The sequence below is a fragment of the Capsicum annuum genome, chromosome 5 (assembly GCF_002878395.1).
Source record: "Capsicum annuum cultivar UCD-10X-F1 chromosome 5, UCD10Xv1.1, whole genome shotgun sequence".
Taxonomy (NCBI): domain Eukaryota; kingdom Viridiplantae; phylum Streptophyta; class Magnoliopsida; order Solanales; family Solanaceae; genus Capsicum; species Capsicum annuum.
The window spans coordinates 7155582-7169713 of NC_061115.1; positions in this window are offsets into that span (position 1 = coordinate 7155582).

Genomic DNA, 14132 nt, shown 5'->3' on the forward strand with positions numbered 1-14132 from the left:
GTGTTCAAGAACTATGTAGCCAGTGTAGATTGAGATGCACCCTATGCATTTAGGGACTTATACAACTCATTTCGGTTACCTACCAAGAGGGGTTGAAGGAAGATCTCCCTGTCAGAGAGGGTATACTCATAGCTTGTCTTTACTCGTGGCACAGTATTGACACTTTTCTAGCTAGGGTTACAGGTTGGACCCCACCAGTTTAGTTTTGGGGCATATGGTTAGATAATTACCTCCCAAAGTTTCAGTCTCAATCTCAGTCTTAGTCTCAGTAAAAAAACCTAGATAGTTCTTCAGATTCAAGACTGTCAGATACAGTCGACTCAAATTAGTACGGAACTCAGCTAGTTCCATCAGAATTAGGACTGTCAGAAATAGTCATTAAGTTTCCAGTATATCAGTTATACAAAATTTATGTTATTAGTATTCAGATTTAGGACTATCAAATATAGTCAATCAGATCAGTTCTTCATAATCAAAACTGTTAGAAACAGACATTTCTTTATCAGTAATATCATATCAATTCCTCTGTACTCAGAAACTTATATCAGCAGACTCAGTTATAAGTATCATTAAAATCATATATCAGTGAATTCATGTTATCAGTAGTCCTAATTTAGTACTCAGTCCCTTCATGAGTTCAGTTACAGTCATAATTTCATGTATGGATTCTCATATTTGTGTTATACAGTCAGTTATTATTGTTCATGCATATGAACCCTTTGCATTTTCCTACCTCACTTGCATACCAGTACATTCAATCATACTGACGCATTCGCACTATGGTATTTTATTCTATACCATAGGTTTAGAAGCACGTGCTCTAGAGCATCAGTAGCATTCGAGGATGATATGACTACTTTATTATTTATTATTTCCAGTTTAGCTTTCAGTAGATGGAGTTAGTTGGAGACATGTTCCTTTAACTCCTTATTTTAGTTTAGTTTAGAGGCTTTCAGACTATAGTATATTCAGACAGTTTTGTTTTAATTTGTTTTGGTATTGATATACCGTACTTTTAGATGTTATGTTTTTATCATTTTTTAACCTTATGGCCTTTTAGCCTTTATTTCCACATTTATACAACATATTATGCAGTGTTCAGGTACAGATATCAGTCATGGCTTAGCTAGTGGTCCTTTGGGTTTCTTAGCACCATGTAGCATTTCGGGTACCAAATTTGGGATGTTACAAACTTGGTACTAAAGCCTAAGGTTTAACAGTGGTACATGGGTGTGTTGTGCACCACACTTATATGTAGAAGGCTATGAGATATTTTAGGAATAGTTTCCCTTCTTTCAGTATTCATGTCGTGTGAGACAGCATGAGCTCAAGTAAACTCTCAGACTAATCTATTTCTCCCTTTCATTTACAGAACATGCCTTCCAAAGAGACTAATGAAAGAAGAAATGGAAATTAGTCAGCACCTTAGCCCATCCAGTCAGATTCTCTGGATGAGAACATCTCTCATGCAGAATTCAGGACTGCATTGACTACTCTAGCTCATTCAGTCACAGCTGATAATAAATGGCCAGCTATTTTTCTAGCCAACCCAGTGGCCAATTCTATTGTAGCCAGGATTCAAGACTTCACCCGAATAAATCCTCCTATATTTACTAGTTCCAAGTTTGAAGAGGATCCACAGGACTTTCTCGATCACATTCAGAAAGTCACAGACATCATGGGGGTGACTTCTAGTAAGAGTGTAGAGTTAACCACCTATCAGCTACAAGATGTAGCCCATATATGGTATAAGCAGTGGAAGATAGATAGGGGTAACGATACAGAGACCATAGAGTGGGAAGAGTTTGCTACGGCCCTCCTAGATAGATTCATTTCTCCAGAGCAGAAAGAGGCCAAAGTGTTTTAGTTCATCAACCTTAGACAAGGTACCATAAGTGTAAAAGAGTACTCCCTCAATTTCACTTAGTTAGTTAGGTAAGCTCCTTATGTAATAGCAGACAGTAGATCCAAAATTAGTAAGTTTACTTCAGCGGTATCAGGTAGAGTAGTATAGGAGTGCAAGACTACGATGTTGGTTTAAGGAGATGGACATATCTAGACTTATGGTTCATGCTCAACAGATTGAGAAGCAGAAACTTAAGAAGAAGGAGAGAGGAAATAAGAGAGCCAGAACAGGTAGTTATAGTTTTTCTTAGTATGGGGCACAGGGTGGCAACCGTCCCCAGTTGTGTCAGAAATGTTCAGCCCCAATTCACTTTTTAGCTAGTGCCCCAGTACCAAAGTTCAGAAATGACAGTCTTGATAAAGCACCAGGCTCCAAATCTCAGAATAGTACAAACTTCATTCGTACTCATCCACTTTGCGAAGAGTGTGGTATCATAAGGATGTGTGTAGAGCCGGTAATAATGTTTGCTTCAGTTGTAGAAAGCCAGGCCACAAAGTCTGAGATTGTCCCCAGTCAGGTTATCAGAGTTATCTCCGCTCCTCAGCTCAGTCTAGTCACCTGAATCAGCAGGGTGCCAATTTCAGAGCTATCAGTGGGCAACTCCCAAACAGACTCTATGCACTTCAGTCCCAACAAGATCAGGAAAGTCCTGCTAATGCAGCCACTGGTATGTACAGATCCCTCATTTACATGTTCATGTTTCTTCAAATTCATGACCCTCTTTTTCTTTAGTAACTCTTTGTGTAGCAGTAAGCCTTAAGGTCAGACCAAAATGTTAACAGGACCTTTTCTAACCTCCACCCTAGTTGATTAGTCTATCATATCCTAACAGGCATAGCAGAACTGTCAAGTTATGATATCTCTGAAAGTCAAGCTTTTATATTCTGGTAGTAATGCCAGAGCGTGTAGGAAATCAATAAGGGAAGACTATTCCTGATCCATTCTTTCCTCAGTGAAAATTTTTGTACTTTAGCCATCATGACACTTATGCATGCTTTGTGTTCAAATTTTATGAATACAGCTAATATCTACACGTTTCTCATAGAATAGGGTCTGTTCCAAAGTTCTTAGTACGAGGAGTTCTAGTTTACTTAATAGTAAGGATCATGTTCCATGAATGCAGAAATTTTGGACTCAGGTCATGCAGCTCATAACTCATGTATACACGTCAAGCTTTACATTATACTCAGTCCATATGACTCATGTTCCACTCTTAATGATTATCTAAGCTCAGATTAGGTCACCTGTACCCTCCGTTTAGATCCCTCGGTGAATCCTTGGTATTAATGTTTCGTCCATTAGGCCTTAGTACAGCGATAGTTCAGAAATCAACATTCAATAAAGGACTCAGATAGTCCTTCAGGACTATGGATTTCAATTATCGGTTACTCAGTCATTAGTATTTCAGTATCTCAATCACAGAATGTTTCCAAGTCATACTAGACGATTAATCTTACATTCTTAAGGTAATACAATTTTCACTCATTCATGCTTAATTATCTCATGTTACCCAGTTAGTCATTACCTTTTATACATGATACTCTACCGTTGCAGTTAAGATATTCAGACTAAGCACAGTTCAGCTTTGCAAATCCAGTAGCTAGTTGTCAGTCATTCGGTTAACCAGGTAAGTTAGTATGTTTGTGGATTCTTGCTCGACACCCACATGAATCTTTTCAGTAGTCTCAGTTGCAGTGTATGAGGCTTAGTCACTTCATCTTAGATGATGTTCGTAGGCCTCAACTCATCTTACCAAATTTCCCTAGGTAGTGGTGTATTTAACTCAGTTTATGTATCATGTCTTAGTTTCAGATCTCAGATAATCTGTCACGATTTAGATCCTAGGTGCCTTGTGCATCGCCTCAGTTTTCCTCAATATCTCAGCACAGTTAGTCCAGCATTCTTCAAGGAACATAGTGTCCCAAGGGGAAGATACACTCTAATCCCCCGAACTTTCATGACATAAACATACCACTTTCTTTTCTCATAATGAATCCAGTTTGGAGTAGTGGGTACCCATAGGTTAACCCTCTAGCCCCAAATCTCAGTTGAAAGCCATGTACTCAATGGCTCAGTTTAGTTCACGATACTCAGTCCATGTCACATGTTACAGACCCAGTTCAATTCATGATATTCAGTTCATGCATCACGTTCCACACTCAGATACGTTCTTATGTTTCTGCACATAAGTAATTAGTAATTAATCTTAGACTTATTAGCATTTTTCATTTGAGGTAACAGTCTTCCTTGAACTCATTTAGTTTTATGTTCAGATTTCAGTAACAAACTAGGTATTCAGTTCATGCTCAGATCCCCATTATAAACATGGTACTAAGTACCATTGCATATTCAGTCATACATTCAAGTATGAGTTCAGTCAAGTAATCATGCATCTGACATGTATTCTCATTATAAGAAAAACTCAGTTCATTAGAATACTCAGTCATGTATTCTTGAATCCATTACTCATGCATTAGATATGCATGTTCAGTATGACATATTCAGTTATCAGTCATGTCTATCATGAAATCATGTTTCAGTTGTTCATGCTCAGTATGTACTTCAGTTTATCTCTTCTCCCCTTCTTAGTCAGTCTTATTCGAGGATAAATGTTCACAAGGGAGAGATATTGTAAGATCCCCCAAAATCATGTGTCTTAAATCATCCCTTAAAAGCTACTTAATGGATCCCAACTCTTAGAAAATTTAGCTAAGTGTTTAAGGACTTAGTTTCATTTTAAGCTTCCAAACTTCAGGGATTTATTTCACAACCTTCCCGACCTCCGATTTTTGATTTTCAAGTTGTATTGTGATGGGGAAAGGTCGTAGTACATCTCGGGTGAGTTTTGGAATTTTTGGAATAGCGTAAGGGCATGTTTGGGTGCTCGAACCAGTAGCTAAAAGTTATAGACCCGCGGCGCCCTGGCTTTAGCACCGCTTTGGGCGGGGCGACGCCTTACAAGTCTGGCGACTTAGCAGGGCGGTGTATTGCTAAGCCCCGTGGACTAGGCAGGGCGACGCCCTGGGTATCGTGCCAGGCCAATTTTCTGCACTCCAACTCTGTGTCTTAAGGGGCATTTTGGTCATTTTCCACCCATATATAAACTCCCAAATATGGGATTTATCCTCAATTGAGACAAAATATACTTTTTTTCTCAAAAAACTCTCAAGAAAAAGCTAGGGCTCTAATTGGGGGATTCAAATTCAAGAAATTCAACTGTCAATCTTCAAGAATCTTCCATCTAAGATATGCATAGTGTTCATCATGGATTCCTTTCATCCATGAAGCCCAAGAAACCTCTTTTAAATTTTATATCATGATATTCATGTGGTGAATTGATTATGTTCATGTTGTTATGGTTGTATGACTACCAAGATTGAATCTTTACCATGTTTTCATGAAACCATATTAGTATAGGGTTGAAATCCATGCAATGGAGTTAAATGGTGGAATCATATTGTATTTAATTGATGATCATACCTATGCCCTAAATTGTGCATGCAAGGTGTTTAATGAAATGCCTAGTATAGTAGAAATCATGAATAATGACTCAATTGTGGTTTATATGATAAATGCATGCCATTTACTCATGTTCGACATGACTCCCCTATAATTGATTATGCATTATGCTTGCTTGACAAAGTGTTCATGATATTAGAAGTATGTAATTAAGCCATGATTATTTGCTCCCTTATCCATGTATAAGATTATGACAACCAAGTGCCTTATGAAATAATCCCAACTATTGCATTATGTATTGTTGAGGTTGGTTATGTATTCAAGAAAGTCATGCTTTGTCAGTTTCCTTCTATCAAGTCCTGGGGGCACTTGTACCCAAAAAATATAGATGTGTGCCTAGAGCCAGTGTCATGTTTTCACGATACTCTCGGTCAAGCCATGATCCATAGAACTCAGTCAGTCATGTGACTCAGAAAAACTCAATAAATCTCAGTACTTAGCAAATCTTAGTAATTCTACTAATTCTTAATAATCTCAATATTCCCAGTAATCTCAGTAACTTCAGTCCTCTCAGTCAGTCCTCAGATCTCAATTGTATTTTGTCAGTCAACAAAACTCAGTGAACTCAATTCAGCTCAACTAAATAATTCCATTGTATCAGTTCAGTTTAGTTAATCAGTTAAGTGTCTATTCAGTTGGGAGTAGGATTCAGCACCGAGTGAATCCAAGGATGGGGACTCACCTGTTATTCAGTGGGGGTGTGATCCTTAGGAGTAATCCTTATGTTCAAGAACTACGTAGCCAGCGTAGGTTGAGATGCACCCTACGCATTTAGGGACTTATACAACTCATTTCGGTTAGGGTTGAGGGAAGAGCTCCCTGTCAGAGAAAGTATACTCATAGCTTGTCTTTACCCGTGGCACAGTATTGACACCTTTCTAGCTAGGTTTACAGGTTGGACCCCACCAGTTTAGTTTTGGGGCATGTGGTTAGATGATTACCTCCCAAAGTTTCAGTCTCAATCTCAGTCTCAGTCTCAGTAAAAGAATGTAGATAGTTCTTCAGATTCAGGACTGTCAGATAAAGTCGACTCAGATCAGTACGAAACTCAGCTTGTTCCATCAGAATCAGAACTATCGAACACATTCATTCAGTTACCAGTATATCAGTTATATGAAATTCATGTTATTAATATTCAAATTTAGGACTATCAGATATAGTCAATCAGATAATTTCTTTATAATAAGAACTGTCAGAAACAGACATTCTTTTATAAGTAATAGCATATTCGTTCCTCCATACTCAAAAACTCAGTATCAGTAGACTCAGTTATCAGTGTTAGTAAACTTAGATATCAGTGAATTCATGTTATCAGTAGACTCAGTACTCCGAATTCAGTATTCAGTCCTTTCACGAATTCAGTTACAGTCACAATTTCATGTATGCATTCTCACATTCATGTTATATAGTCAGTTAGTATTATTCATTCATATGAACCCTTTGCATTTGCCTACGTCACTTGCATACCAGTACATTCAATTGTACTGACACATTCGTGCTATGGTGTTTTATTCTATACCATAGGTTCAGAAGCATGCACTCTAGAAGATTAGTAGCATTTCAGATTCCAGCATTAGTAGATTAGCTTTGAGACCTCATTATTCGAGGATGATATGACTACTTTATTATTTACTATTTTAGTTTAGCTTTTAGTAGATGGAGTTAGTTGGAGACATGTTCCTTCAAATCCTTATTTCAGTTCAGTTTAGAGGCTTTCAGACTACAGTATATTTAGATAATTTTTTTAGTTTGTTTTGGTATTGATATACCATACTTTTAGATGTTATGTTTTTGTCATTTTTGAACCTTATGGCCTTTCAGCGTTTATTTCTGCATTTATACAATATATTATGCAGTAGGATCAGATATCAGTCATGGGTTAACTAGTGGTCCTTCAGGATTATTAGCATCGCGTAGCATTTCGGGTACCTGATTCGGGGCATTACACTGACTATACTCAAACTGCCCTAACCTAGCCCTCTTATTTAATCTTACTCTCTCTCTCTCCCTCTCCTTTATCTTCTCTTTCTCAATCTGTTGGGCATGCATCATCAACCTAGACAAATCCATGTCTCTATTGAGCATAGTAGTCTTACACTCCTTAACCACCAATCTAAAAAAACCGGCCATAAACTTACGAATACTAGACCTGGTGTCAGCTATCAAATCAGGTGCATACTTAGATAACTGGGTGAACTTGAGGCAATACTCCTTTACTGTCATAGAGCCCTGCCTCAGGTTCATAAACTCTTCTATATTCACTTGCCTCAGCTCATATAGGAAGAACTTTTCTAGGAATACATCCTGAAATATCTGCTAAGTCATAGGAGCTGCATTCTCCCCTCTATTCTTCCTCTACATCACTACTCAATCATACGCAATATCTTTCAGCCTATAAGATGCCAATTCCACACTCTCTTCTTCAAAAATATGCATAACTTGGGTGATATTCTTCACCTCATCAATATATAGCTATGGGTCCTCACCTGCCTTTGACCTAAAGAATTTCGGCGGGTTCATTCTCATAAAATCACAAAGTCTGGCTGCAACCAAATCACCCCTTTTGCTGAGGTGGAACTACAGTCTGACTATTGGCTTAAACATTAGCGGTAACAACTTAGGCTAGCCCCTGAAAGAAAGCCTAAAATTCAGCATGAGTCACATTCTTGTTCAGGAAATCTACAGGCTGAGATGGCTCGTTATCATTCCTACGGGCATTAGCTCTACAGGGAGGCATATTCTATCATAAAAGAGTGAGTTATTAGCAAATAGATACAGTTGTAAGCACCATGGATTATGAAAGAAAGAGATGACTTTTCCTAAAATATCTCATAGGCTCTTGCTCATAAATGTGGCACGCATCACACCCATGATCAAGACTCTACATAACATGGTTCGTCTGACTCCTTAGGACTCTTTAAACCTTAGGCTCTGATACCAAGTTTGTAACGCCCCAAAATCTCATCCCAAGATGTCACAAGGTGCTCAAGGCTGCAGGTAGCCCCAAGCCAACCCTTTGAGCCTACTACTACTTTTGGAGCTTACTTTAAGATAAATGGATTAAGCAATAATACTATATTATGTCTAGTCTGAACTAAAATAACAAAAAAACATTATCTCGATATCAAATATTGAAAATCTAGAAACTTTAACTAACAGTCCAACAAGCCTCTACTTACTAAGGAACTAGAGAGTCATTGTGATAGACCCCCAACTGACTCAAACTGAACTAAAAACAATAAACGACTAGTAAGAAGACTGAAAATCTAGGTCCTAAAACCATGAGGACACACCATCTGTGACAGCGTAGATAGAGGTACTCGGAGACCACTGTCCCTGCTAAGACTGAGCACCTGAACCTACATTATGAGATAATGTAGCATAGAGACGTATATGTGTATCAGTACTTTGAGGATGTACTGAGTAGATGGGGGATGCATGCAATAAGTAGACAATATCATAAATCCTAACAAAATAAGGTATGCTAAATGAAAGTGACTCACTTATATCTTGAGTAAATCAAAAAGTTAAATCTCATAAATCATGACTAATAAAGCGTATAGTGTAAATCTCGTGAGTCAATGCTTTTAGTTCTAAAATCTATATCCTTTTTTGGTTCTCAAAACCTTGTAAGCTAAAAGACAACTGAAAATACTTTATTCTTAAGGAGAGTAGGGGACTTTTTTTGAAACTTAGAGATTATAGAACTTTGGAAATCTTGAAAACTCTTGGCCTTAGGGACATGGGACTTTAAAATTTTGTAGAACTATGGGAACTGGGGAGACCGTGGGAGTTTTTTCTAACCGACGTAAACCATGTGAGCTGACATGGAGTCCAATGTCTTGCCCACATTGGGGAGATCTGTTCTACCCTTGCCATTGGAATAGAACCTTAACTTTAGTGATTACTATCTTAAACCACTAGGGGCAATTCATAATCCTATAGTGGCTCATAGTTCTGGGACATAAGACCTTGGAATCATACCCAACTCGATGTTAAATACTACTCCCATACTTAGGCTCAGAACTTTTAGGAATCCACCTTAAAATAGTATAAAACTAAATAATAAAAGCCAACTATGCTTCTCTTTGCTACAAACCATGAACTAAATGATAGGTGTGGATTCCTTAGCTTAGCTTAGGGTCAAAGACCAAATCTTTCTTTTAAAATCTAAGTACTTGCTTGTTAAAAACATACTATAACATACTCTTCAAAAGTAACAAAATTCATACTTGGTTTTACAACATATATACTTGGATGATCACAATATGATAATGACGGTTAATTATCAACAATTAACCTGAAAACACTTGAAAATACCAATCTCAATGGGGAAATACAATTCGTAACATAAATCCTCAATTCAAGACATAATTAATTGAGATGGCATGCAATTTCAAGACTTGAACAATTTCTATATCCATAACTCAAAATAGGGTAAATTGGATATAAACTCACTAGTAAAAATATGAAATTCTTAAATAAAATCAAAGCTTTGGGCACAAGAATGAGAGGAGTGTTCTTGTGCAAACCCCACATACCTTAGATTGGGAGTTTTGAATGAGCTCTAGCTTTTGGGATGCAATTCTTACAATTGATGGGTGCTTCTTGTAGCTCTCGCAATGGAAATTTCTATTCTTGAAGAATTTTGAAAAATGACGGTTGAATTTTGAGTTCTCTTGAACTTTGGGTTGAAACCCTAGGATGAGTTCTTGGTGATTTTGGGTGAAAAGGAACTTATTTTGGTGTATTGGGATTTAATCCCGTGTTAAAGCTGAAAAGGGGGTGGAAAATACCATTTTTGCCCTTAATGAAGCGGAGTTAGAATGCTGAAAAATCCAGGTGCATGCTATGAAGCGTGTGATGCATGCTATATCCCACGATGCCAGGGTGAAATGGAACATGCAACGCACAGAAATCGCATGATGCTACTATTTTGGGCATCCAAACATGCCCCAAACGAGGTCCAAAAATGATACAAGATCGACAAGCAAGACACTAACGCACACCAAAACAATCCATGATTTAAAGAACCGAGGACCCCTTTTGGTGACCTCTCTCGGATTCACTACACAATAATAATACAAGCACGATAACAACAAGATTCTAAGGTGTTCAACACCTATAATCAGCGAGCCACAAACTAAGATTACAAAAAATTAACAAGAACAAAAATGACACAACAAGGTCTCGGGTTTGTACACCCAAAACCGAGAATGAACACAACAACAATAATAAGATAGAATGATAGATAACTTGACACACAATGCACAAACACTATGAGCCAAAGTGTATATTGAACACTAAGACCCAAGAATTCATACAAATAACATCAAGTTCTTGCGGTGACCTCAAGGGAATGGAATCCCCAAGCAACCAACGTTTCAAAATAAGCAACCAACACAAGTGATTCCACACTTGTCACAAGTGATATCCACACTTGTATGAACACTCTCAAAGAGCTCTCAAAATATCATCTAAGTTATGAGAAAATGACCTAATATGTTCTATTTATAGCCTAGGTTACAACTTATTACAAAATGACTAAAATGCCCTTAATGAGCCAATACTCGAAAGCTTGTTCCATTAGTTGGCTAGTCACCCGAGCACGAGTTATTTACATATTGATCCACAATCACAATCGTACTCGTATCATCCTCCCCTTCTTGAAGAAGGATTCGACCTCGAATTTGAACCTTCAAAATAATAGAGGAGACAAAAGAACACATACTCTTTATGACATGAGGGTTAAAGTTAGCATAATCAACAAAAAAATATCAAACCACGAGTATACATTCTAAACATGCCGTGGGAACTTAGGGAATAAGATACCCTTCTAAGAACCAAAAAAAATACTTGTCTATCCACCTAAGTGTGACAAGAAACAAGATAAAAAGAAAAGTGTACTTCCTTGGACCAAGGACCATAGTGTGCTCTCGGTTTCTTCATCATGAAAAGGTCAAAGTGGAATCAATACCTCACCTTCTTCGGGCCAAGTATCATCATGAGTTGTTCTCCTCATCAATCCACAAGGTACATTAACTTCCCCTTCTTCCACCACCCTCTCGGGATCACCATCATCTCCATCATCCTCTTAAGGGGTTCCTTCACTAATATCATTTTTGGTCATTTTATCCCCAACAAAATAAGGATCACCCTCTACTAGTACAATGTTCCTTCGGTTTGGGCACTCACTAGTTTTGTGACCCCAACCTTGACATTTAAAACAAGCGATACCCTTAGGATTAGGAGTGGACAAATTAGTACCTTCAAGCTGTGGATACCTTTGGATTGTTTTATCAAATGGATTCTTCTCTAAGGGCTTGTAGGACTTATCCCACTCAAAGGTCTTCTTAGCATAATTGTTCCTTTTAACTTCAATGGTCGCTTCTACAAGGTCCTCAATTCGGTCAAACTTGTGGACAACTAATTGAGAAGCAACTTCATAGCACAAGCCACTCTTAAACTGAGCTAGGCAATGATTTGGAGGTTTGACTATGTCAAGACGTAGGATCAAGTTTTGAAACTCATCATAATACTCCTTCACACTTCTATCTCCTTGCCTCAAGTTGTAGAGCTTTGTTAGTTGCTCTTGTTTGTACCTTTTTGTAACATATCTATCCCTCATAAGAGCTTTCAATTCATCCTAATATGGAAGGTCAAGATTGCCATTCCTTACCCGTTGTAACCGCTTTGTCTCCCACCAAGTAGATACATAACCTTCAAATTGAGCAATGGCATGTGTGGCTTTCTTTTGGGAAATTAACTCGTTGAGTTGGAAAATTTGATTACATTGTAACTCCCAATCAAGATAGAGAGATGGATCACTAGCCCCTTTGAAATAAGAAAGAGTGATCTTAATGGAATTTAGGCCTGTGTCTCTACCCACATTGCCTCATTGGTCCACTAGACCTTCTTGAACATGAGGTCGGTGTCCCAAGTTGCCCCTACCATGAGGAGCCAGTCCAACTCTTCCCCCTAGACCTCTATGTCCCCCCCATAAGCTCTTCTTCTATTGTGAACAAATTTCGCAAAGAGAGTTGCTTCATCTAACCCCTCACTTCCATAAATACCCTCACCTTCCACATCATCAATTTGGATTGGTTGGTTTTGGTTTAGTGGTGCTCTCGGAAAATCAAGGGGGTCTCGAATTTGGGAAGCTTCTTGATAGACTTGACTTTGGTTTTTTTGATAAGTAGGGACTTGGTGGATGGGTTCATAGGTTGGTCTAGGTGGATTGAGCAATTGGGGAAATGTATTCGGGGTGGTAGCATGTCCACTAGTCGAGGCATGGTAGTGTTTCAGACTTGAATGGTTGGAATCTAAATGAACTTCCAATATATCCATTCTCCTTGAAAAGGAACCCTCTATCCCTTCCATTCTTCCCTCCATCCTCTCCATTCGACCACTATGATCATGTTTCATGCTCATTATGGCCGCCAATAAAGAATCCATGGTTACCTCTCTCGAGGCTCTTGGACTACCTTCACCCGAAGCTATCGTACCTAATAAGAAATACTAAACAAAACACAAACAATAACAAGTTAAGGTTAGCAAAAATCACCCTCACTAACTCTCAAGCTCACACTTTTTCAAGTATCACTTAATTGGTCTCACAAGTGTTGGTTCACCGTTTTTACACCAATGAAGTTACTTGGTCCCACTTGTGGCTTAAGGTTGGAATGGATTTTTGTTTGCAATGAATCAAACTAAATTTGTACGTACTTGAATCAAAAGGCTACAACGAGTTTTCGAAAAGATAAAAGCACACAAAGAAACGTAGACACGAAAAACGAACCCAAAACTAATTTACAACCTAGTAGACAATTACTAGTTTGTTAATTAGCAATAGAATCAACAAAATGAAACTAAGAAAAAAAGATTAGAAACTAAGAAATCAAAAAATTCGACCTTATTTATGTTGCGTGAACAGTAAAATATGATGATGTGGCAGCCACGTAATTGATTGTGGTCCCACATAATTTTTTTTTTTAATCACCAATTTGAAGCTTTTGTCTTGATACAATTTGGAATGAATGAGTTTGTCTTTTGGTGGAAAAATTCAAGTCTTAAAAACTTTTTCAAATTCCAACTCAAAAAGTGAGATTTGAATTTACTATTCCCACAAAACAAGGTCCTTGAAATATGGAAAAGTGGTTGACAAGTCTTTGAAGTGATGTATTCAAGTCTCTTCACCAACAACTTTTCAACTTTATCTTACACCCTTTTTGGATCTATGTTATACTTTATATTGATTAAGAGATGTCAAGATGAGAAGAACAACAAGATCTCAACAACAATTTCTCAAAAACACCACCAACATTCACCTCCAAGTCCACAACAATTGCAACACACGGCCAAGATCAACAATATCAACACACGACCAACTTCCAATTTACATCAACAAGGTCAACAACATAAGCTCAAACCTTTAGATCTAGACATTTTAGTGTTGGTGAGAAAGAAACCAACACTAGAAAAAATCTAAACAAACAAAAGACTACAAGATCTAGCCACAAAGAAACATGTCTCGGCCAAGAACAAGAACAACTTCTACACTTTCTTTTTTTTTTGTATTTTAAAGCTAGCTAGCCCAAGATTGATCTTGTGAAAACAAAATCAAGCCATGCTCTGATACCAAATGATACAAGATTGACAGGAAGACACTAACACACACCAAAACTATCCATGATTTGAAGAACTGAGG